Below are 26652 nucleotides of genomic sequence, written 5' to 3'. Positions count from 1 at the left end.
TTTTTTGGCCTTTTATTAAAATTAAATTTCTTTTCAGGTTCTGCTCATTCAGTGCTTGCTCCATATTGGTCTAAAACTCTACAACATAATTATTTTTGTGGTATGTAAAATGTGTATTTGTAGAATTTTTTTTCTTTAGTCTAATTATTGGGGTGCACCACCTGCGATCCGCTGACTGTTGATGTGCGGCCTGCAAGAGCTTCTGAACGCAATAAAAAGTTTCTTTTATTTTGGTTTTTGCTTAAACATTATGATTTTTCTTTAATTAAAATATTTAACTCAAATTTATATTACTCAATAAAATGCATATACTTTTTGATCTTTCATTCTTTAAGCTTCTTTTTGGTTAGAATTTGTATTTCCCCCTCCAATATTTATGTATGCATATTTATTTGATACATTAATTATTGTGAAAAATAGAAAAAGTTTTTTTTTTAAAAAGTATTAGTTTTTTTTTTAGTTTTAAGTAAATTAAAATCGTTAAAAGTATTTAATTTTCTGCAAATATGTTATTAAGTTTACTGATAAAACTATTTAGTGCTTCATAATGCTTAGATTAAAATCATTATATTTGCATCTGACATGACTAAATATGCGTGCGGCCCTTTGTTATCTACCTGCCGTGCAAGTGGTCCTTCACTTAAAAAGGTTGGGCACCCCTACCTTATTTTCCTGTTAAAGAAAAAAAAATTTGTGGAGTAAAATTTCTTTATATGTAACATAACTTTTATAAGGGTAAGCTAAGTAAGCAAGATCCAAGCTAGAGTACATCATGAATGTGCAAAAATAGTGTTTTATCCCTGTTAGGATGTTTGTATGTTATTTATAAAAGTTTAACCCTGTTCATAATTGTTACTTCAAAAAATATAGAATTTATCCAGTACTGATTCATTGAATATTTTTTTTTATTCACCTTGTATGAAAATAGTTATTCAGCTAGCATACATATTGGAATGTGTGATTTTTCATTCCTAAATGCTTTACATTTTTGCTACAGGTACAGTTTTTCATTTTTTTATAGAGGCAAACTTTGGGAAATTACAAAAGTTCATAAAAGATTACATTTATTTTAAAGCTAAGAAGGTCAAATTTTATAAATTTGTCAAAAATTGTCCTTATCATTCTTTGTCATAAATCATGTATAATTTTGAAAAATATAGTTTTTGAGAGTTGTTTTAAAGTTAATAATGACGTGCCTCTAAAAAAATCAGAAAAAAATAAAATGTGGTAAATTTTTTTCCTATAAATGTGAACAAAGTCTGAATTTATTTCAATTTTTCAGATTTAGAATTATTATTTTATTTTTATTTAGTATTTCAGTGTCTTAATTCGTAAATAATGTTTAGGTCATAGCATACTGTTAAAATTAGGGATTTAAAAACTTAAAATAAGTAACTTCGGACATAAATAGTTTGAAAACGAACAATTTAGTATCATGGATGATAATTATTGCGAAAAAATGGTAATGATGAATTCATGTTAGAAATCTAACATCTTAAATATACTAAGGAATGAAGGACAAAAAAATGCCAGAATGTATTTTAAGTTTAACATTGAAATGTGCATGTTTTTTTACGCATGCATCCTTTACTGATATATTTTGCTTAAAAACCCTGAAGGTATTTGCTTGATAAAATGTTGACTATGATGCACAGAAAAAACCATTAGAAATTAATTTCCTATGTGAAGTTTTTACCCTATCTGCTAAGTATGTCTTTTCCCCCCCTTACTTTGCGTTTTATACCCTCTTTTTTCATGGGTCAATGTAAATTTTTTATGATCTTACAAAAATAGATATACTTTATTTGCATAGAAGTACATGATAAAGTAACTCTCTTTGGTAATTTGGCACTGAAGCAATTTTCTTTCATTTTAAATTTAATCAAGTAATGGTTTATATTAGGTTTAATATTAGGTTTATAATATAAGGATATTAGGTTTAAAATAAAAACATGCGTAACAGTTAAAATGCCTCTTGGCATTCTTTGTTTTTTTTTGTTAGTCCAAGGCAAGGAATTTGGTTTTGTTACATTAACAGTGTTTTTTAAAGCTCTTTCACAAAGAAGATTAAAAAGTTGACCACTGCCTTACAATCTAAGAGAATTTATAATTATATGCACTTGTGAAGACAAAATTCAGGTGTGGTTGGAAGTTGTATGGTATAATTGACTAATTGAAGATAGTGATGAAAAACAGGATAATGAAAGTTGAAGATGTAAACTGGATCATAAATTATAATAAAACTTGTATTTAGTAGTTATTTGTAGAGCTCAAGATTCAAAATTTATATTCTATCAATAAGACTTTAAGCTAAATAAATTTTGCATAATATAATATTTATAAGGGCAGGCTATAGGGAATAAATCTCCCATGACCTACCTAATCAAAAGCCAAATTTAAAAGTAGTTGAATTGTTCCCCACAGACAGTTAGAATCATGAGAAGAGATCCAGAGTTGGTGGTTTATCAAAAAATAACATAGCTGAAAATAAAGCCAACCCCCCATGATCAATATTAGGTTTGAAAAATACCTTGGTAATCCCAAATTGCCAACAAGACTGTGAGAATTAGTATAACCGTGTAATTTAAACATTTTTGAAGTAAGAAATTTAGGAATGAAGAGTTATAAATAATTTTAAAAAAAATTGATTAGGCGCAACGGTGAATTAATGAATCTACATTAGTATTGAAATAAAAAGTTAGTCGTTACATTGATCAATGAGAAAAGAATAAAATATTTTATATTCGCCATTATAAAAATTAACTAATTGATTTAATTTAATTATAATTTGATTAAGAATGAGTAAAAAAACAAGTTTAAGAAATTAAAGAAATTTTAAAAGTTATGAAATATGTGATGCCCATTGTGGCCTCACAACACTATCTTGCTCTAGTGAGTTATCCTGACTTAGAATGAGAGAAAATTTTGAATATTTTAAAAGTTATTCAGCTTTTTTAAAACTTAGTGAGATTTTTATGAATGAAAATTATTTGAATCAGAGACTTATTCTTAGCCCAGATAATGTAGCATTGTTCAAATATTAAAATATAAAACCGTTTTCACAAAAATGTGTCTCTAATTCTTATTGATGTTTTACACCGTTTTCAGAACTAGCATGGATAATAATATTGGCTAAAGATAGGTCAAACATGACCGGGGCTCCCGTGGGCCTATTACAATTATTTTATAAAATTCTACTTTTAAGTGAAACTTTTTTATGTTTCCATTCTCGTTCAATGTTTTTGCTAACAAAGTCTAATTTTTGACATAGCAAAAATAAAAAAAAATAAAAAAACTAAGTTCTCTGATAAAGAATCGCATGATATAAATAAAATATGAAATGAATTTCCATTGAAATTTACCTAATATACCTGGAAAAGTCAGGGAAATTTTTATGAAATTCAGTGGGAACTAGGATGTCCTAACAGTTGTTGCAAACTCACAGCAGTTATAAAAATAGCTTGTTATTCAGAAAAAAAAGAGTTTTATTTCATTTGACGACAGAGTCTTTTAAAAATACCCTAAAACTTAATCAGGGCTGATTGTGCTCCGGAAAAAATCCGGATTTCCGGATATTTCTCTAACCGTGATTCGGAAGTTTCCGGAGATCGAAGGTTCAGATGTTTCAAAAAATCATTGATCACAAAAGTTTTCGGAAATCAAATTTTCAAAGGTGGAACTCAAAAACGCTGTTTACTTTATTTGTTTGTAAGGAGAGCTACTTTATAAGCTTATATTCAAGATTAATATTCATTTTTTATCAGTAAATAGTTATTATAATCATAAACTCAAGAAAGAAAGACATATTTGTAAATTTCAATTACTTCTCTAAGTCATCATAGGTATGTGTAAAATTTTAAATATATTTTATGTAAACTAAATTAAGTATAACTTAATTAAACTAAGTACAAAAACACCTTGATTAAATTTTTGTTCTAATGTTTCGATTTAAAATTTTTTTTTTTTTTTTACTCTAGAAATTTTCCGGAATTTTGACTTGGGCTCACAATTACCCCTGTGGTCAATGACTTTTTAAGATGAATACAAAAAATTATTTATCCCTAACGGTTACAAATTATTGTAGCGATTTTAAAAAATAAAATGATACAAAATGCAAAGGTATTAAAAATACTTAAGTACATTTTTAATCAATTTCCATTTAACATTAAATAAAATATTAAAATTCAAAATTATCACACAAAAAACGGCCAAAATTTTAGCATCTAAAATTGTGTATACAATTCAATGTACTAAATTTAAATTAAGATTGTGAAATAAATAAAAATTACATTGTATTATTCTATTTTCATTTCTGTCATTAGGAATCTCAAGCTGTCATTACAATTGTTATACAAATTTTAAGATGTATGCGCTTAAGATGTATTTTCATATGTTTACAAATTTTAAGATGAATGGTAATAGTATAGTTTAAGATGTATGGACATATTTTTTATTTTACCCTGCAGCATAGCTGCCAACTCTACTGGATCTACCAGCAGACTACTGGATTTTGCCATTTTCTTCTGGCTTTTCTCCTGATTTTTGTACATTTTAGATCTATAATTGAGTTTTCAAAAAATCGCCGATTAAAATAGAGATTTTGCTCAATTTATTGCTGGGTTGAATATTTTAAAAAGTATTACTAATACATAATGAAATGGACCTGGCAGGAATCAGTTTAGGGCTTTTCTTTTTCTTTGCTCTAAAAATTTGTTTCTTTTTTTCAGAACTCCCTTTTTAAATTAAATTTTTTAACTATCAATAATTATTTACTTGTCTACTACTATTTAAAATTATAAAAAAATTTCGAATTCATTTAATGCCAATCATAAAGAAAAAATATTGCAGACCACTTATAGACATTATGGTAATAAAGTTTTTGTATTTTGATGACAATAAAAATCCCTAAAATTCCCTATATGTAAAATATTTAGTATATTATGCAGCAGTTACCATGAAATTTATAATATTTCTTATCCATCTTGATTACTGTTCTGCAGGAAACAAATATTGTTACTGTTGTAAAAACTTTTATATATTTTGTACAAAGACTTATCTAATATAAACTAATCAAGAACAAAAATTTTCAATAATGTTAAAATCAACTCATAAAGGGTCAGGATGGTAATGACAGCAATAAAAATAGTTCAACTTACTTTATTCAATATACCTAAACAGGATTGCTAAATATTTCCATACAAATATTCTTTTTTCGTTCTAAATCAGCTGCTACTGAAACTGTTGAAAAGGCTAGGAAGTCAAACTCAGTGCAAAAATATTTTTAAAATGCAGTGAAACATAAGGAAAAGACTTAAAATTTTTAATATTTGTGGTAATCATATTTTTTTTCCTTCATGATCAATTTTAATTTTTATTTAAAGAATGGATAGAGCATGAAAGACCTTTTAGTATTTATATTTATCCTGATTAAAAGAAGGTAGCATGTAGCTCTGTAAAGTGCATGCAAATGACGAATTAATACAAACAGAAATTAGATGAAAATACTTTCTTCTGTGTCTTCTGTTAACAGGACATTAAATAGCACAATTCCAGAAAAGCCGTTCCCAATTTTTTTTTTGGCTATGAAGCCATAAATGATTAAATAGTCCGCTAATAATTAGGGTAAAAAACTTTATTTTTATTTTGAACTTTTAATATTTAAAAGGAGAAAAAAAAAATTTTCATTGTTTTATATTTAATAATCTTAATTTAGGTTTTACTCGTATGTTTAACAGTTGAATATACACTGTCTTAGAGATGAATCTAGTCTAATTGAAGATTTGTTTTTATATTGCTATTAAAAACTGTTTTTAAATGTTGAAAATAGTTATTAGGAAAACATATTTCTTTATTAAAAAAAAAATCTGTTATTTTATTTTGATTTGAAAGGCGCAATGTTAAATACTATTGCAAATTCTTATAAATGCATGTTTTTTTTTCATACTTTTATAAAATTGTTGTTAGAAAAATTAGATATTTTTTTTAAAATTTTCATTTCCCATTTTTTGGCATATTACTTTAAATATAATTACAGATTTCAAAAACTGTTCAAAAAGTCTCAACTGTCAAAACTCTTTCACGGAACCCCTAACATCATTTGGAAACCGTTGTTCTAGAGTGTGATCCATATATATATATTTGAATTTGCAAACTATTTTTAATGTATTTTAAGATATTTTAATTGAACTCCAGCCAACTGAATCCATGAATTGTATCATTGAGAATGAGCCATAATTACGTTATTAAATAATATTAATTAATTAAAATAACTTTCATCTTGAATCGAAACAAAGATATCTCACTTGTACAATAGCCACCCTTGTACATGAAAATATTCATTTTTATTTTATTTTATTTATTTATTTCAAATGATTGACTGTGAACAATTTTGGTTATGGATAACTTGAGCTGAGATCCTAAAGTATTTGTACTCAGTTAAAACTTTACATAGTACTGCCCTGATATCTTGTGTTTGGTCATTCTGGACTAGCTCTCTGTCAATTTACATAAAGGAAAGTCTGGCATTTCAATATTGCACAAAATTAGTCATGAAATGTCATGATTTTAACTATTTAAAAGAAACAAATCATGGAAAGTTCATAGATTACGGTGGCCAAAAAATCGTATTTTTTAAAACGGAATCCCCCTTCCCCAATTTCACAGATTTTCTATGCTCCAAATATCTGAATTAGTAACAAAATCCCCACTCACAGTCAGATTTCAATAAGATATAAAATGTTTTTTTTTCCTTTCCTGTTCTTTATTAAATTATGGTGTTCTTTGAAAAAATGAAAGAAAGAACAACATTTCTAGAAGGAATTATCTTTTAAACTCCAGTGATTCAGAAGGGCTTAAGGATTTTGAACTATAATTTCTTTTTAATAAAAAATAATTAGGAAAGAATAAAATTATTACTTGAGAGTGGTTATAAATGAAATATTTTTCGACTCTTGCGCAGTGATACTGAGATTTTTTGGTTTAGGTATTGTTACAGAAATCTACCTATTAAATTTTAGACCTATTAAAATTTTTTTAAATGATTTAAGTCTTAAAGAAATATTCAATGCTAATAGTTTTAAATTTAGTGTTTTCAATGTAAAGTTTAACTTTTTCTCTCTTATAATTTTAGCTTCGTCTGGGCTGCTGGATAATGCAAATGGAAAATGACATTCTGGTAGAATACGAGGGCCCGTAAGTTCAATCCTGACAGAAAACAAAACAACTGATGTGTATATGCTGTTAGATTCTCTTTAAATCTGCCGGAGCTGAAAGTCCTCTTGTTGTTGTGCAGAAGTTTGAAGATCTCTGTGTGATTCATCCCTGCTGTGTGTTTGTGTGGTTACTGTTGCTGACAATTTTATAAAATCTTTCAATAAAGCAGATTCATCAGTTTATTGCTCTGATATATAGTTGCTCATAAACAAAAAATTGCAATTGAGGGGAAAAGAACTGCATGAAATAAATTACTGTAAAATTTTGTAATTCTTTTTATTAGAAAATAATAATAAAAATGATAACACATAGTCCAACTATTGCTTTTTGCAATAAAAATTATTTTATTTAATGTCAAATATGTGTTCTTAAGGATTATATGTTTATGTTAAACAATGACGGTAAGAATATATTGCTTTTATAGTTGAGTGAAGTTTATATTGTGTTTGTTTTAAAATAAAATAATTAAATTGTGAAATAATGTTTGTCATGATTTGGTTTGATTCATTTTTTTTATTCTTAACTACTGCATTGGGTAATTTATACAGCAACTTTATAATAAATCTTCAAAATTTTAGAAAATGGGGTAGGCAGATATGTGTTCATTAATAAAACTTAATAAGATATAATGTTGGAAATTTTTTTATAGTCATGATAGTAATGTTTAAGTATTTTGAAATTAGATGAAGTTAAAATTCGGTTTCTTTAAAATTTGCAACATATCGGAAACAATTTAATTTTAACATCATTGTTAAACATTAACTCCAGCTTATGAGCATTTATACTACTAGCATTGTATTTTTCATTTAATTTTGAATTATTTAGTTCAAGTTTAAGATAAGAAGTGAATATTTTTATGATGTTTAAAATAATGATAATAGTAAAAATTTCTTTGGCTTAATATTTAAAATTTAGCTGAACATTTATTTACATTATTGTTAAAGCAAAAAATTTAAACCAACGTAGAGTAGAATCTTGTTTGTTTAAGTTTTCATCAGTAAGATTCTTTGCAAAGCAAGTTTTTAAATGCATAATATAGTTTTTTTTTTATGGCTAATTGATCAATACCAGAAAATTGACTCTAGCATCTGCTTAATTTTTTTAAATTTATTTTCTGAAAAGCTCTGTTTAAAATGTTTACATATTACACCTGCTTTTTTCTAAACCTATTTATGTCATAACGCATAATCTATAATCAGCAAAATAAAAGCAATGGAATTGTTTCAAACAAAAATCTGAATTTTTTTTAATTTGAATTTTCAAACAAAAATCTGAATTTTTTTATAGCAACGTTCTCAAAAGAGTAATGGATTGTAGTCAAATTTTGATCATTCATGCTGAAAGCAACTTTTAAAAAATAATGTAAAAAATGTTATTATATTTTCGTCTCATTCTTGTATGCAAGTATATGTTAGTGCAAATTTAATTTAGATAAAACATTATATTTACTGACAGTTTTGAAATTAAATTGCTATGTAAAGTTTTTGCAAAAATTGTTGGTTTAGTACATAACACCTTTAAATAATTATCAAATTGATGAAAATTTCTGAAGTGCCCATAAAAGTTATTTTTACATTATAAGAAAAATAATTCCAATTTTCATAGTATTAGTTGCTTTCCTGGTTTCTCTCCGTGGAAAAATTTCTAGGTTGCGTTTGGGTTTTGTTTCAGGTGTTTTGTTAAATAAAATTTCAGATACTGAAAGAATAAAGCTACGTAAGTATTTCTACATTTAATTTCTGTAAAAGAAGAAGGGGCAGAAAATGTGTAAATTTGTTGAAGTAAGTAATTTGAATATTTTTAAATTTTGTTCTTTATTGTGTCAATTATTACAAGAAATGACCACTTAAAAATTGAACAATTTTATTTTAATATTATAAGAAGAAAAAAATTTTAAGTTTAAATTTCCACTCAGTTCAAATGTAAATATATAACTTTATAATTATGTAGTGTGGTTTTTATTACATAATTTCAGAATATAAATAATTAATCTTAATTGTGAGATTAAAAATGGCTTAAGTTACAGCTTTTATAAACAAGTTTTACAAACTAACAAATTCAATTAAAATTTTGATAAGAAAGGCTCATTTCTAAAAAAAAAATTAAGAATACATTTTTAAATTAATGATTTTAAAATTATTAATGATACAAAATTCATTAAAAGACCCATTGTATGAAGAAAAGAAAAAAAATAGCAATAAAATTTGCAATTTAGTATTTCTTAATTAAATTTGAAATATTTAAAAAAATCAGCTGAACATAAGATATACTTTGGAGTAAGAAGGAGGAAAATGGATGGTTAGCAGAATTCGCTACAATTATTTTATTTATTATTTCTGTATCGCTAAGAAAATAATTCATGAAATGACATTATAAAACTATTGTTCTATGCTGCACAGCAATACAGAAAATTAAGTAAAATTATATCTCCCAATTATTCTACTACCCAAGGGCGCCGGCAGCAGGGTGCAAGAGGGTGCGCTTGCACCCCCTAGCTGTTTTTTTTTTTTTTTAAATACTTAAAGAGATACAGAAAAACAATTTTGTTATAAAAATGTTTTATTAAAAATATATTTTTATTGAAAAGCAAATAATTAAGTAATTATTGATACGTAACAGTTAAAAAAATTTTTAATCAAACAAGAATTGAAATCGTCTTGTTTGCTGTCCAAACCTGTTTATTACTTTTTCAATGAATTCTGAGTCATCTTTGATTCTTTCCTTATGCACACTGAACATGCACAAACTTGGCAGATATCTAAGCTATAATTTTAAATTTCATTTAATGAAATATAAATAATATTATATTTTCTTTTTGTTATTTAGTTTAACAAAAGTGTATAACACAAACTGACTTATCACAACTGTAAAACTTCGTCAACACAATAAAAACCAATGTTAAGCGTGTACAAACACGTTAGTATACGAAACTACTGTTTGTAGTTATTTGTGTTTCAAACTCAGTAGCTATGCCAGCGCCATCAATACAGTTTTTCGCTGCAAAATTTGCAAGTACAGGAAATTCGTACTTTTATTTTAAATATCTTGTTAACAATGAAGAAATGTATCTTGAAAAAAATTAACAGATTGAAGTATATGTAATAACAAAACAAAATGTAATAACAAAATATTTTAATTTTTTTTTGGGGGGGGATAGTTTGTTAGAGGGTTGCATCCCCTTTTATATTATTCTGCCGGATTCCTTGCCACTACCTCTTACTTACTTCAAAAAATAAAAAGCGACGCAAGATAATATCAGAAAATATATATTTTAATATTATATAGCATCAAAACTAATGAAAAATAATATTATGGCGGATGCTAGATAATATTAGTTCGCATAGAATCTAATATTATAAGGCAGAGCAAACAGCGACCTCTTGTATCTTTCTAATATTAGAAGTTGTACAAGATAACGTTAGATTTTACCGATTTTTCTGATATTATCTAATATTAGGTGCTACTTGGGTTGTGATGTCAAGCTTTTATCGTTGGCTTCAATTCTAAAAGTCACAGTTTTCCGCGATAAGCTTACAGCCTCAAAATTATTTTTCATATCTGGACATAAAACATCACTAACTTGGAGCATACATTGTTTACCGAACTCCCCATCACCTAGAGATTTAATATTTTTAGCAACATTGTATGTTACAATACAACTTGCATGCGTAGCTGCTTCTTGGACAGAGTTTATCTTCGAAAACATTTTGTCCGCCTGATAATTCTCCAAGAAGACTTTCCGTATTTTGTCGTCTTTCACATTCAGATATTGCTTCGTAATTGGCATTCTTCTGCTTGACTGTAATATGCCGGTCAATGTTGTATTCGTTAAAAACTGCTAAATCTTCATTGCAGACAAGAGATACTGGTTCATCTTTTGCAACTGTAGAAAAATATTTCCAAGTTCACTCATCATTGAACTCACAGCACTCTGAATCAACTTTGAGTTTTTTCACAGCCATTTTCGAGTTAAAAGTGTTTGCAAATAACTCAAACAAGCACTATTGTTTATATATTTAATAATTTCACCATTATTAACAATAACGCTATATGTGTTGTGTGTTCACTATTTCCACATGTAATTAATAGTGTTAGAACTCGCGCCGGGAGTTGTTGTAGTTAATTTACGTCGCACTAGAGCTGTATGATGGGCTAATGGCGACGGTCTGGGAAACACCCCTGAGGAAAATCCGAAGACATGCCATCACAATTTTGATCATCTGCAGAGGGGATGGCACCCCCGCTTCGGTAGCTCGACGACCTGCACGCGAAGTCGAGCACTATACGGTAGAACAGTTTAACGAGTTAACATACCGCACACCGTCGGTCCCTAAGCAGACTGATCCGTTGGAGCTTTAACTGCGCAGTGTGCCACATCTGAAGTGCGATTCACATATATTAGGTACCGTATGTTTACTCTTCGATAAAGACAAAAAAAATTCAAAAAATTTTCTTATTTCTTAAAGTTTATTTTAAATTATATTATTTTTTTAATGTGTTTTTCAATATTCAGGAGGGTCCTGAATATTCCCCGAAGAGAGTTTTTATAGGCCAATTAGGGGGGGGGGGGTCACAGTGGGCCCCTAAAGGTATATTGCGATGATGAGAGGAGAGAGCTTTTGACGCGAAATTGTGGTAGGCTTCACGTATCACCGTGGACAGGAAGGTAGGCCAATGGAAAAGCAAGTTCGCTGCTGGAGGGAGGGGTCCTGGGTTCGAATGCCAAGGACGGACAATTTTTCAATAAATTTTCTTTCTTTTTTTTTGTTTATTTTAATTATATTATTACACTTTAGAGAAGACTTTATTCGCTTTAAAATATTGAAAAGAAGTTAAAAAAATAATATAAATTTAAATAAATAAAAATTATCCGAAATTTTTCCGTTTATTAGCTATTATTCGCTATTTTCCATAGAAAAAGTAGTTTTTTTTTCTATACAGAACACTTGATTCACGATAAAATATCAAAAAATAATATATAAAAAAAAGAAAAAATTTGAATGTCGACCGACGCAGGGTTTCGAACCCATGGACCCCGGAACAACAAATCCAACTTGCCACACAGCTTTACCAACTGCACCATGCTACACATGCCTACTCCGCGAATATTTAGCTTAAAACACCTCCTCCCGGTTAGTAAACAAAACTTATTTCGGCAGATTGTGGGCCCACTAGTTGGTATATAAAAAAAATCCTTCAGTACAATTGCTTCATACATTAAATTCTAATTTTGGGCGGAGATTGTAATTTATAGGTAAATATTATAGGGAGTTACGGGGTATGATGTGTGTGTGCCTAATGATATGACTTCTGTACCGTTTGCAGCCTTTATTCGATCTTTAACACAGAAAAATATTTCTTTTCACATATAGATCACTTTATTCGCTTTAAAATATTGAAAAGAAGTTAAAAAAATAATGTAAATTAAAATAAATAAATAAATAAAATTTATCCGTTTATTAGCTATTATACGCTATTTCCCAATGAAAAAATAGTTTGTTTTTTACATACAGAACACTTGATACAGGTTAAAATATCAAAAAATAAATTTTAAAAAAATAATGTAAGGAAAGGAAAAATTTGAATATCGACACTCGCAGGGTTTCGAACCCATGGCCTCCGGGACAACAAATCTAGCTTGCCACACAGCTTTACCAACTGCGCCATGCTTCACATGCCTACTCCGCGTATATTTAGCTTAAAACGCCTTATCCAGGTTAGTAAACAAAACTTATTTTGGCCCATTGAGGCCCACTAATTGGTATATAAAAAAATCCTTCGGTACAATTGTTTCATACATTAAATTCTAATTTTGGGCGGAGTTTCTAATTTATAGGTTAATATTACAGGGAGTTACGGGGTATGATGTGTGCGTGCCTAATGATATGACTTCTGTCCCTTTTTCAGCCTTTATTCACTGTTTAACAAAGAAAAATATTTCTTTTCACATATAGAAGACTTTATTCGCTTTTAAATATTGAAAAGAAGTTAAAAATATAATATAAATTAAAATAAATAAATAAATAAAAATTATCCGAAATGTATCCGTTTATTAGCTATTATTCGCTATTTCCCAAAGAAAAAATTGTTTTTTTTTTATATACAGAACACTTGATACAGGTTAAAATATCAAAAAATATATTTAAAAAAATAATGTAAAGAAAAGAAAAAATTTGACTATCGACACTCGCAGGGTTTCGAACCCATGGCCTCCGGGACAACAAATCTAACTTGCCACACAACTTTACCAACTGCGCCATGATTCATATGCCTGCCCCGCCAATATTTAGCTTAAAACACCTCCTCCCGGATAGTGAACAAAACTTATTTTGGCAGATTGTGGGCCCACTAATTGGTATATAAAAATATCCTACGGTACAATTGTTTCATACATTAAATTCTAATTTTGGGCGGAGTTTCTAATTTATAGGTTAATATTATAGGGAGTTACGAGGTGTGATGTGTGCGTGCCTAATGATATGACTTCTGTCCCTTTTTCAGCCTTTATTCACTGTTTAACAAAGAAAAATATTTCTTTTCACTTATAGAAGACTTTATTCGCTTTTAAATATTGAAAAAAAGTTAAAAATATAATATAAATTAAAATAAATAAATAAATAAAAATTATCCGAAATGTATCCGTTTATTAGCTATTATTCGCTATTTCCCAAAGAAAAAATTGTTTTTTTTTTATATACAGAACACTTGATACAGGTTAAAATATCAAAAAATATATTTAAAAAAATAATGTAAAGAAAAGAAAAAATTTGACTATCGACCCTCGCAGGGTTTCGAACCCATGGCCCCCGGGACAACAAATCTAACTTGCCACACAGCTTTACCAACTGCGCCATGCTTCACATGCCTACTCCGCGTATATTTAGCTTAAAACGCCTTATCCCGGTTAATAAACAGAACTTATTTTGGCCCATTGTCCGCCCACTAATTGGTCTTTAAAAAAATCCTTCGGTAAAATTGTTCGATATATTAAATTCTAATTTTGGGCGGAGTTTGAAATTTATAAGTTAATATTATAGGGAGTTACGGGGTGTGATGTGTGCGTCGCCTCCTGATATGACTTCTGTCCATTTTTCAGCCATTATTCACTCTTTAGCAAAGACAAATATTTCTTTCCTCATATAGAACACTTAATTTGCTCTAAAATATTGAAAAGAAGTTAAAAAAATAATACAAATTAAAATAAATAAATAAATAAAATTTATCCGTTTATTAGCTATTATACGCAATTTCCCAATGAAAAAATAGTTTTCTTTTATATACAGAACACTTGATACAGGTTAAAATATCAAAAAATAAATTAAAAAAAATAATGTAAAGAAAAGAAAAAATTTGAATATCGACACTCGCAGGGTTTCGAACCCATGGCCTCCGGGACAACAAATCTAACTTGCCACACAGCTTTACCAACTGCGCCATGATTCATATGCCTGCCCAGTCAATATTTAACTTAAAACACCTCCTCCCGGATAGTAAACAAAACTTATTTTGGCAGATTGTGGGCCCACTAATTGGTATATAAAAAAATCCTTCAGTACAATTGTTTCATACATTAAATTCTAATTTTGGGCGGAGTTTCTAATTTATAGGTTAATATTATAGGGAGTTACGAGGTGTGATGTGTGCGTGCCTAATGATATGACTTCTGTCCCTTTTTCAGCCTTTATTCACTGTTTAACAAAGAAAAATATTTCTTTTCACTTATAGAAGACTTTATTCGCTTTTAAATATTGAAAAAAAGTTAAAAATATAATATAAATTAAAATAAATAAATAAATAAAAATTATCCGAAATGTATCCGTTTATTAGCTATTATTCGCTATTTCCCAAAGAAAAAATTGTTTTTTTTATATACAGAACGCTTGATACAGGTTAAAATATCAAAAAATATATTTAAAAAAATAATGTAAAGAAAAAAAAAATTTGAATATCGACACTCGCAGGGTTTCGATCCCATGGCCTCCGGGACAACAAATCTAACTTGCCACACAGCTTCACCAACTTCGCCATGATTCATAAGCCTGCCCCGCCAATATTTAGCTTAAAACACCTCCTCCCGGATAGTAAACAAAACTTATTTTGGCAGATTGTGGGCCCACTAATTGGTATATAAAAAAATCCTTCTTTACAATTGTTTCATACATTAAATTCTAATTTTGGGCGGAGTTTCTAATTTATAGGTTAATATTAGAGGGAGTTACGGGGTGTGATGTGTGCGTGCCTAATAATATGACTTCCGTCCCTTTTTCAGCCTTTATTCACTGTTTAACAAAGAAAAATATTTCTTTTCACATATAGAAGACTTTATTCGCTTTTAAATATTGAAAAGAAGTTAAAAATATAATATAAATTAAAATAAATAAATAAATAAAAATTATCCGAATTGTATCCGTTTATTAGCTATAATTCGCTATTTCTCAAAGAAAAAATTGTTTTTTTTATATACAGAACACTTGATACAGGTTAAAATATCAAAAAATATATTAAAAAAATAATATAAAGAAAAGAAAAATTTGAATATCGACCCTCGCAGGGTTTCGAACCCATGGCCCCCGGGACAATAAATCTTACTTGCCACACAGCTTTACCAACTGCGCCATGCTTCACATGCCTACTCCGCGAATATTTAGCTTAAAACGCCTTATCCCGGTTAATAAACAAAACTTATTTTGGCCCATTGTGGGCCCACTAATTGGTCTTTAAAAAAATCCTTCGGTAAAATTGTTAGATATATTAAATTCTAATTTTGGGCGGAGTTTGAAATTTATAAGTTAATATTATAGGGAGTTACGGGGTGTGATGTGTGCGTCGCCTCCTGATATGACTTCTGTCCATTTTTCAGCCATTATTCACTCTTTAGCAAAGACAAATATTTCTTTCCTCATATAGAACACTTAATTTGCTCTAAAATATTGAAAAGAAGTTAAAAAAATAATACAAATTAAAATAAATAAATAAATAAAATTTATCCGTTTATTAGCTATTATACGCAATTTCCCAATGAAAAAATAGTTTTCTTTTATATACAGAACACTTGATACAGGTTAAAATATCAAAAAATAAATTAAAAAAAATAATGTAAAGAAAAGAAAAAATTTGAATATCGACACTCGCAGGGTTTCGAACCCATGGCCTCCGGGACAACAAATCTAACTTGCCACACAGCTTTACCAACTGCGCCATGATTCATATGCCTGCCCAGTCAATATTTAACTTAAAACACCTCCTCCCGGATAGTGAACAAAACTTATTTTGGCAGATTGTGGGCCCACTAATTGGTATATAAAAATATCCTACGGTACAATTGTTTCATACATTAAATTCTAATTTTGGGCGGAGTTTCTAATTTATAGGTTAATATTATAGGGAGTTACGAGGTGTGATGTGTGCGTGCCTAATGATATGACTTCTGTCCCTTTTTCAGCCTTTATTCACTGTTTAACAAAGAAAAATATTTCTTTTCACTTATAGAAGACTTTATTCGCTTTTAAATATTGAAAAAAAGTTAAAAATATAATATAAATTAAAATAAATAAATAAATAAAAATTATCCGAAATGTATCCGTTTATTAGCTATTATTCGCTATTTCCCAAAGAAAAAATTGTTTTTTTTTTATATACAGAACACTTGATACAGGTTAAAATATCAAAAAATATATTTAAAAAAATAATGTAAAGAAAAGAAAAAATTTGACTATCGACCCTCGCAGGGTTTCGAACCCATGGCCCCCGGGACAACAAATCTAACTTGCCACACAGCTTTACCAACTGCGCCATGCTTCACATGCCTACTCCGCGTATATTTAGCTTAAAACGCCTTATCCCGGTTAATAAACAGAACTTATTTTGGCCCATTGTCCGCCCACTAATTGGTCTTTAAAAAAATCCTTCGGTAAAATTGTTCGATATATTAAATTCTAATTTTGGGCGGAGTTTGAAATTTATAAGTTAATATTATAGGGAGTTACGGGGTGTGATGTGTGCGTCGCCTCCTGATATGACTTCTGTCCATTTTTCAGCCATTATTCACTCTTTAGCAAAGACAAATATTTCTTTCCTCATATAGAACACTTAATTTGCTCTAAAATATTGAAAAGAAGTTAAAAAAATAATACAAATTAAAATAAATAAATAAATAAAATTTATCCGTTTATTAGCTATTATACGCAATTTCCCAATGAAAAAATAGTTTTCTTTTATATACAGAACACTTGATACAGGTTAAAATATCAAAAAATAAATTAAAAAAAATAATGTAAAGAAAAGAAAAAATTTGAATATCGACACTCGCAGGGTTTCGAACCCATGGCCTCCGGGACAACAAATCTAACTTGCCACACAGCTTTACCAACTGCGCCATGATTCATATGCCTGCCCAGTCAATATTTAACTTAAAACACCTCCTCCCGGATAGTAAACAAAACTTATTTTGGCAGATTGTGGGCCCACTAATTGGTATATAAAAAAATCCTTCAGTACAATTGTTTCATACATTAAATTCTAATTTTGGGCGGAGTTTCTAATTTATAGGTTAATATTATAGGGAGTTACGAGGTGTGATGTGTGCGTGCCTAATGATATGACTTCTGTCCCTTTTTCAGCCTTTATTCACTGTTTAACAAAGAAAAATATTTCTTTTCACTTATAGAAGACTTTATTCGCTTTTAAATATTGAAAAAAAGTTAAAAATATAATATAAATTAAAATAAATAAATAAATAAAAATTATCCGAAATGTATCCGTTTATTAGCTATTATTCGCTATTTCCCAAAGAAAAAATTGTTTTTTTTATATACAGAACGCTTGATACAGGTTAAAATATCAAAAAATATATTTAAAAAAATAATGTAAAGAAAAAAAAAATTTGAATATCGACACTCGCAGGGTTTCGATCCCATGGCCTCCGGGACAACAAATCTAACTTGCCACACAGCTTCACCAACTTCGCCATGATTCATAAGCCTGCCCCGCCAATATTTAGCTTAAAACACCTCCTCCCGGATAGTAAACAAAACTTATTTTGGCAGATTGTGGGCCCACTAATTGGTATATAAAAAAATCCTTCTTTACAATTGTTTCATACATTAAATTCTAATTTTGGGCGGAGTTTCTAATTTATAGGTTAATATTAGAGGGAGTTACGGGGTGTGATGTGTGCGTGCCTAATAATATGACTTCCGTCCCTTTTTCAGCCTTTATTCACTGTTTAACAAAGAAAAATATTTCTTTTCACATATAGAAGACTTTATTCGCTTTTAAATATTGAAAAGAAGTTAAAAATATAATATAAATTAAAATAAATAAATAAATAAAAATTATCCGAATTGTATCCGTTTATTAGCTATAATTCGCTATTTCTCAAAGAAAAAATTGTTTTTTTTATATACAGAACACTTGATACAGGTTAAAATATCAAAAAATATATTAAAAAAATAATATAAAGAAAAGAAAAATTTGAATATCGACCCTCGCAGGGTTTCGAACCCATGGCCCCCGGGACAATAAATCTTACTTGCCACACAGCTTTACCAACTGCGCCATGCTTCACATGCCTACTCCGCGAATATTTAGCTTAAAACGCCTTATCCCGGTTAATAAACAAAACTTATTTTGGCCCATTGTGGGCCCACTAATTGGTCTTTAAAAAAATCCTTCGGTAAAATTGTTAGATATATTAAATTCTAATTTTGGGCGGAGTTTGAAATTTATAAGTTAATATTATAGGGAGTTACGGGGTGTGATGTGTGCGTCGCCTCCTGATATGACTTCTGTCCATTTTTCAGCCATTATTCACTCTTTAGCAAAGACAAATATTTCTTTCCTCATATAGAACACTTAATTTGCTCTAAAATATTGAAAAGAAGTTAAAAAAATAATACAAATTAAAATAAATAAATAAATAAAATTTATCCGTTTATTAGCTATTATACGCAATTTCCCAATGAAAAAATAGTTTTCTTTTATATACAGAACACTTGATACAGGTTAAAATATCAAAAAATAAATTAAAAAAAATAATGTAAAGAAAAGAAAAAATTTGAATATCGACACTCGCAGGGTTTCGAACCCATGGCCTCCGGGACAACAAATCTAACTTGCCACACAGCTTTACCAACTGCGCCATGATTCATATGCCTGCCCAGTCAATATTTAACTTAAAACACCTCCTCCCGGATAGTAAACAAAACTTATTTTGGCAGATTGTGGGCCCACTAATTGATATATAAAAAAATCCTTCAGTACAATTGTTTCATACATTAAATTCTAATTTTGGGCGGAGTTTGAAATTTATAAGTTAATATTATAGGGAGTTACGGGGTGTGATGTGTGCGTTCCTAATGATATGACTTCTGTCCCTTTTTCTGCCTTTATTCACTGTTTAACAAAGAAAAATATTTCTTTTCACTTATAGAAGACTTTATTCGCTTTTAAATATTGAAAAAAAGTTAAAAATATAATATAAATTAAAATAAATAAATAAATAAAAATTATCCGAATTGTATCCGTTTATTAGCTATTATTCGCTATTTCTCAAAGAAAAAGTTGTTGTTTTTTTATATACAGAACACTTGATACAGGTTAAAATATCAAAAAATATATTAAAAAAATAATATAAAGAAAAGAAAAATTTGAATATCGACCCTCGCAGGGTTTCGATCCCATGGCCTCCGGGACAACAAATCGAACTTGCCACACAGCTTTACCAACTGCGCCATGATTCATATGCCTGCCCAGCCAATATTTAGCCTAAAACACCTCCTCCCGGATAGTAAACAAAACTTATTTTGGCAGATTGTGGGCCCACTAATTGGTATATAAAAAAATCCTTCGGTACAATTGTTTCATACATTAAATTCTAATTTTGGGCGGAGTTTCTAATTTATAGGTTAATATTAGAGGGAGTTACGGGGTGTGATGTGTGCGTCGCCTCCTGATATGACTTCTGTCCATTTTTCAGCCATTATTCACTCTTTAGCAAAGACAAATATTTCTTTCCTCATATAGAACACTTAATTTGCGTTAAAATATGGATAAGAAGTTAAAAAAATAATATAAATTAAAATAAATAAATAAATAAAAATTATCCGAAATGTATCCGTTTATTAGCTATTATTCGCTATTTCCCAAAGAAAAAATTGTTTTTTTTATATACAGAACGCTTGATACAGGTTAAAATATCAAAAAATATATTTAAAAAAATAATGTAAAGAAAAAAAAAATTTGAATATCGACACTCGCAGGGTTTCGATCCCATGGCCTCCGGGACAACAAATGTAACTTGCCACACAGCTTCACCAACTTCGCCATGATTCATAAGCCTGCCCCGCCAATATTTAGCTTAAAACACCTCCTCCCGGATAGTAAACAAAACTTATTTTGGCAGATTGTGGGCCCACTAATTGGTATATAAAAAAATCCTTCGGTACAATTGTTTCATACATTAAATTCTAATTTTCGGCGGAGTTTCTAATTTATAGGTTAATATTAGAGGGAGTTACGGGGTGTGATGTGTGCGTGCCTAATAATATGACTTCCGTCCCTTTTTCAGCCTTTATTCACTGTTTAACAAAGAAAAATATTTCTTTTCACATATAGAAGACTTTATTCGCTTTTAAATATTGAAAAGAAGTTAAAAATATAATATAAATTAAAATAAATAAATAAATAAAAATTATCCGAATTGTATCCGTTTATTAGCTATTATTCGCTATTTCTCAAAGAAAAAATTGTTTTTTTTTATATACAGAACACTTGATACAGGTTAAAATATCAAAAAATATATTAAAAAAATAATATAAAGAAAAGAAAAATTTGAATATCGACCCTCGCAGGGTTTCGAACCCATGGCCCCCGGGACAATAAATCTAACTTGCCACACAGCTTTACCAACTGCGCCATGCTTCACATGCCTACTCCGCGAATATTTAGCTTAAAACGCCTTATCCCGGTTAATAAACAAAACTTATTTTGGCCCATTGTGGGCCCACTAATTGGTCTTTAAAAAAATCCTTCGGTAAAATTGTTAGATATATTAAATTCTAATTTTGGGCGGAGTTTGAAATTTATAAGTTAATATTATAGGGAGTTACGGGGTGTGATGTGTGCGTCGCCTCCTGATATGACTTCTGTCCATTTTTCAGCCATTATTCACTCTTTAGCAAAGACAAATATTTCTTTCCTCATATAGAACACTTAATTTGCTTTAAAATATTGAAAAGAAGTTAAAAAAATAATACAAATTAAAATAAATAAATAAATAAAATTTATCCGTTTATTAGCTATTATACGCAATTTCCCAATGAAAAAATAGTTTTCTTTTATATACAGAACACTTGATACAGGTTAAAATATCAAAAAATAAATTAAAAAAAATAATGTAAAGAAAAGAAAAAATTTGAATATCGACACTCGCAGGGTTTCGAACCCATGGCCTCCGGGACAACAAATCTAACTTGCCACACAGCTTTACCAACTGCGCCATGATTCATATGCCTGCCCAGTCAATATTTAACTTAAAACACCTCCTCCCGGATAGTAAACAAAACTTATTTTGGCAGATTGTGGGCCCACTAATTGGTATATAAAAAAATCCTTCAGTACAATTGTTTCATACATTAAATTCTATTTTTGGGCGGAGTTTGAAATTTATAAGTTAATATTATAGGGAGTTACGGGGTGTGATGTGTGCGTTCCTAATGATATGACTTCTGTCCCTTTTTCTGCCTTTATTCACTGTTTAACAAAGAAAAATATTTCTTTTCACTTATAGAAGACTTTATTCGCTTTTAAATATTGAAAAGAAGTTAAAAATATAATATAAATTAAAATAAATAAATAAATAAAAATTATCCGAATTGTATCCGTTTATTAGCTATTATTCGCTATTTCTCAAAGAAAAAGTTGTTGTTTTTTTATATACAGAACACTTGATACAGGTTAAAATATCAAAAAATATATTAAAAAAATAATATAAAGAAAAGAAAAATTTGAATATCGACCCTCGCAGGGTTTCGAACCCATGGCCCCCGGGACAATAAATCTAACTTGCCACACAGCTTTACCAACTGCGCCATGCTTCACATGCCTACTCCGCGAATATTTAGCTTAAAACGCCTTATCCCGGTTAATAAACAAAACTTATTTTGGCCCATTGTGGGCCCACTAATTGGTCTTTAAAAAAATCCTTCGGTAAAATTGTTAGATATATTAAATTCTAATTTTGGGCGGAGTTTGAAATTTATAAGTTAATATTATAGGGAGTTACGGGGTGTGATGTGTGCGTCGCCTCCTGATATGACTTCTGTCCATTTTTCAGCCATTATTCACTCTTTAGCAAAGACAAATATTTCTTTCCTCATATAGAACACTTAATTTGCTTTAAAATATTGAAAAGAAGTTAAAAAAATAATACAAATTAAAATAAATAAATAAATAAAATTTATCCGTTTATTAGCTATTATACGCAATTTCCCAATGAAAAAATAGTTTTCTTTTATATACAGAACACTTGATACAGGTTAAAATATCAAAAAATAAATTAAAAAAAATAATGTAAAGAAAAGAAAAAATTTGAATATCGACACTCGCAGGGTTTCGAACCCATGGCCTCCGGGACAACAAATCTAACTTGCCACACAGCTTTACCAACTGCGCCATGATTCATATGCCTGCCCAGTCAATATTTAACTTAAAACACCTCCTCCCGGATAGTAAACAAAACTTATTTTGGCAGATTGTGGGCCCACTAATTGGTATATAAAAAAATCCTTCAGTACAATTGTTTCATACATTAAATTCTATTTTTGGGCGGAGTTTGAAATTTATAAGTTAATATTATAGGGAGTTACGGGGTGTGATGTGTGCGTTCCTAATGATATGACTTCTGTCCCTTTTTCTGCCTTTATTCACTGTTTAACAAAGAAAAATATTTCTTTTCACTTATAGAAGACTTTATTCGCTTTTAAATATTGAAAAGAAGTTAAAAATATAATATAAATTAAAATAAATAAATAAATAAAAATTATCCGAATTGTATCCGTTTATTAGCTATTATTCGCTATTTCTCAAAGAAAAAGTTGTTGTTTTTTTATATACAGAACACTTGATACAGGTTAAAATATCAAAAAATATATTAAAAAAATAATATAAAGAAAAGAAAAATTTGAATATCGACCCTCGCAGGGTTTCGAACCCATGGCCCCCGGGACAATAAATCTAACTTGCCACACAGCTTTACCAACTGCGCCATGCTTCACATGCCTACTCCGCGAATATTTAGCTTAAAACGCCTTATCCCGGTTAATAAACAAAACTTATTTTGGCCCATTGTGGGCCCACTAATTGGTCTTTAAAAAAATCCTTCGGTAAAATTGTTAGATATATTAAATTCTAATTTTGGGCGGAGTTTGAAATTTATAAGTTAATATTATAGGGAGTTACGGGGTGTGATGTGTGCGTCGCCTCCTGATATGACTTCTGTCCATTTTTCAGCCATTATTCACTCTTTAGCAAAGACAAATATTTCTTTCCTCATATAGAACACTTAATTTGCTTTAAAATATTGAAAAGAAGTTAAAAAAATAATACAAATTAAAATAAATAAATAAATAAAATTTATCCGTTTATTAGCTATTATACGCAATTTCCCAATGAAAAAATAGTTTTCTTTTATATACAGAACACTTGATACAGGTTAAAATATCAAAAAATAAATTAAAAAAAATAATGTAAAGAAAAGAAAAAATTTGAATATCGACACTCGCAGGGTTTCGAACCCATGGCCTCCGGGACAACAAATCTAACTTGCCACACAGCTTTACCAACTGCGCCATGATTCATATGCCTGCCCAGTCAATATTTAACTTAAAACACCTCCTCCCGGATAGTAAACAAAACTTATTTTGGCAGATTGTGGGCCCACTAATTGGTATATAAAAAAATCCTTCAGTACAATTGTTTCATACATTAAATTCTATTTTTGGGCGGAGTTTGAAATTTATAAGTTAATATTATAGGGAGTTACGGGGTGTGATGTGTGCGTTCCTAATGATATGACTTCTGTCCCTTTTTCTGCCTTTATTCACTGTTTAACAAAGAAAAATATTTCTTTTCACTTATAGAAGACTTTATTCGCTTTTAAATATTGAAAAGAAGTTAAAAATATAATATAAATTAAAATAAATAAATAAATAAAAATTATCCGAATTGTATCCGTTTATTAGCTATTATTCGCTATTTCTCAAAGAAAAAGTTGTTGTTTTTTTATATACAGAACACTTGATACAGGTTAAAATATCAAAAAATATATTAAAAAAATAATATAAAGAAAAGAAAAATTTGAATATCGACCCTCGCAGGGTTTCGAACCCATGGCCCCCGGGACAACAAATCTAACTTGCCACACAGCTTTACCAACTGCGCCATGCTTCACATGCCTACTCCACGTATATTTAGCTTAAAACGCCTTATCCCGGTTAGTAAACAAAACTTATTTTGGCCCATTGTGGGCCCACTAATTGGTCTTTAAAAAAATCCTTCGGTAAAATTGTTCGATATATTAAATTCTAATTTTGGGCGGAGTTTGAAATTTATCAGTTAATATTATAGGGAGTTACGGGGTGTGATGTGTGCGTCGCCTCCTGATATGACTTCTGTCCATTTTTCAGCCATTATTCACTCTTTAGCAAAGACAAATATTTCTTTCCTCATATAGAACACTTAATTTGCGTTAAAGTATTGAAAACAAGTTAAAAGAATAATATAAATTAAAATAAATAAATAAATAAAATTTATCCGTTTATTAGCTATTATACGCTATTTCCCAATGAAAAAATAGTTTTTTTTATATACAGAACACTTGATACAAGTTAAAATATCAAAAAATAAATTTAAAAAAATAATGTAAAGAAAAGAAAAAATTTGAATATCGACACTCGCAGGGTTTCGATCCCATGGCCTCCGGGACAACAAATCTAGCTTGCCACACAGCTTCACCAACTGCGCCATGATTCATATGCCTGCCCCGCCAATATTTAGCTTAAAACACCTCCTCCCGGATAGTGAACAAAACTTATTTTGGCAGATTGTGGGCCCACTAATTGGTATATAAAAATATCCTACGGTACAATTGTTTCATACATTAAATTCTAATTTTGGGCGGAGTTTCTAATTTATAGGTTAATATTATAGGGAGTTACGGGGTGTGATGTGTGCGTGCCTAATGATATGACTTCTGTCCCTTTTTCAGCCTTTATTCACTGTTTAACAAAGAAAAATATTTCTTTTCACTTATAGAAGACTTTATTCGCTTTTAAATATTGAAAAAAAGTTAAAAATATAATATAAATTAAAATAAATAAATAAATAAAAATTATCCGAATTGTATCCGTTTATTAGCTATTATTCGCTATTTCTCAATGAAAAAATAGTTTTTTTTTATATACAGAACACTTGATACAGGTTAAAATATCAAAAAATAAATTTAAAAAAATAATGTAAAGAAAAGAAAAAATTTGAATATCAACCCTTGCAGGGTTTCGAACCCATGGCACCCGGGACAACAAATCTAACTTGCCACACAGCTTTACCAATTGCGCCATGCTTCACATGCCTACTCCGCGAATATTTAGCTTAAAGCGCCTTATCCCGGTTAGTAAACAAAACTTATTTTGGCCCATTGTGGGCCTACTAATTGGTATATAAAAAAATCCTTCGGAAAAATTGTTCGATATATTAAATTCTAATTTTGGGAGGAGTTTGAAATTTATAAGTTAATATTATAGGGAGTTATGGGGTGGTATAATATAAATTAAAATAAATAAATAAATAAACTTTATCCGATTATTAGCTATTATTCGCCATTTCCCAAAGAAGAAATTGTTTTTTTTTTATATACAGAACACTTGATTCACATTAAAATATCGAAAAATATTTTAATAAAAAATAATATATAAAAAAAGAAAAAATTTGAATGTCGACCGCCGCAGGTTTTCGAACCCACAGCCCCCGGGACACCAAATCTAACTTGCCACACAGCTTTGCCAACTGCGCCATGATTCACATGCCTACCCGCGAATATTTAGCATAAAACACCTCCTCCCGGTTAGTAAACAAAACTTATTTTGGCAGATTGTGGGCCCTCTAATTGGTATGTAAAAAATTCCTTCGGTTCAAATTTTCGATACTTTAAATTCTAATTTTGGGAGGAGTTTGAAATTTATCAGTTAATATTATAGGGAGTTACGGGGTGTGATGTGTGCGTCGCCTCCTGATATGACTTCTGTCCATTTTTCAGCCATTATTCACTCTTTAGCAAAGAAAAATATTTCTTTTCACATATAGAAGACTTTATTCGCTTTAAAATATTGAAAAGAAGTTAAAAAAATAATATAAATTAAAATAAATAAATAAATAAAATTTTTC

At 29.4% G+C, this 26652-nt stretch overlaps 1 protein-coding gene across 12 annotated transcripts in view; it reads left to right on the top strand.

Annotated features, from left to right (window-relative positions):
- LOC147810074 (serine/threonine-protein kinase mig-15-like) overlaps positions 1-7690 on the top strand; it is a 41449-nt gene extending 33759 nt beyond the window's left edge. For 11 of the 12 annotated variants that reach the window (XM_087165080.1, XM_087165081.1, XM_087165073.1 and 8 more), the window contains 2 exons: positions 38-100; positions 7130-7690. The gene's annotated coding sequence lies outside the window, so the exon portion shown is untranslated. The remainder of the gene's footprint in view (positions 1-37; positions 101-7129) is intronic. The other variant, XM_087165083.1, reaches the window with a different exon arrangement.
- Positions 7691-26652: the final 18962 nt, after the last annotated feature.

The sequence above is a fragment of the Parasteatoda tepidariorum genome, chromosome 5 (genome assembly GCF_982258835.1).
Source record: "Parasteatoda tepidariorum strain Cologne lab strain chromosome 5, Ptep-v5.0, whole genome shotgun sequence".
Classification (NCBI taxonomy): domain Eukaryota; kingdom Metazoa; phylum Arthropoda; class Arachnida; order Araneae; family Theridiidae; genus Parasteatoda; species Parasteatoda tepidariorum.
The sequence above is the reverse complement of the archived record's forward strand: the minus strand, read 5'-3'. Positions and strand labels throughout refer to the sequence as shown.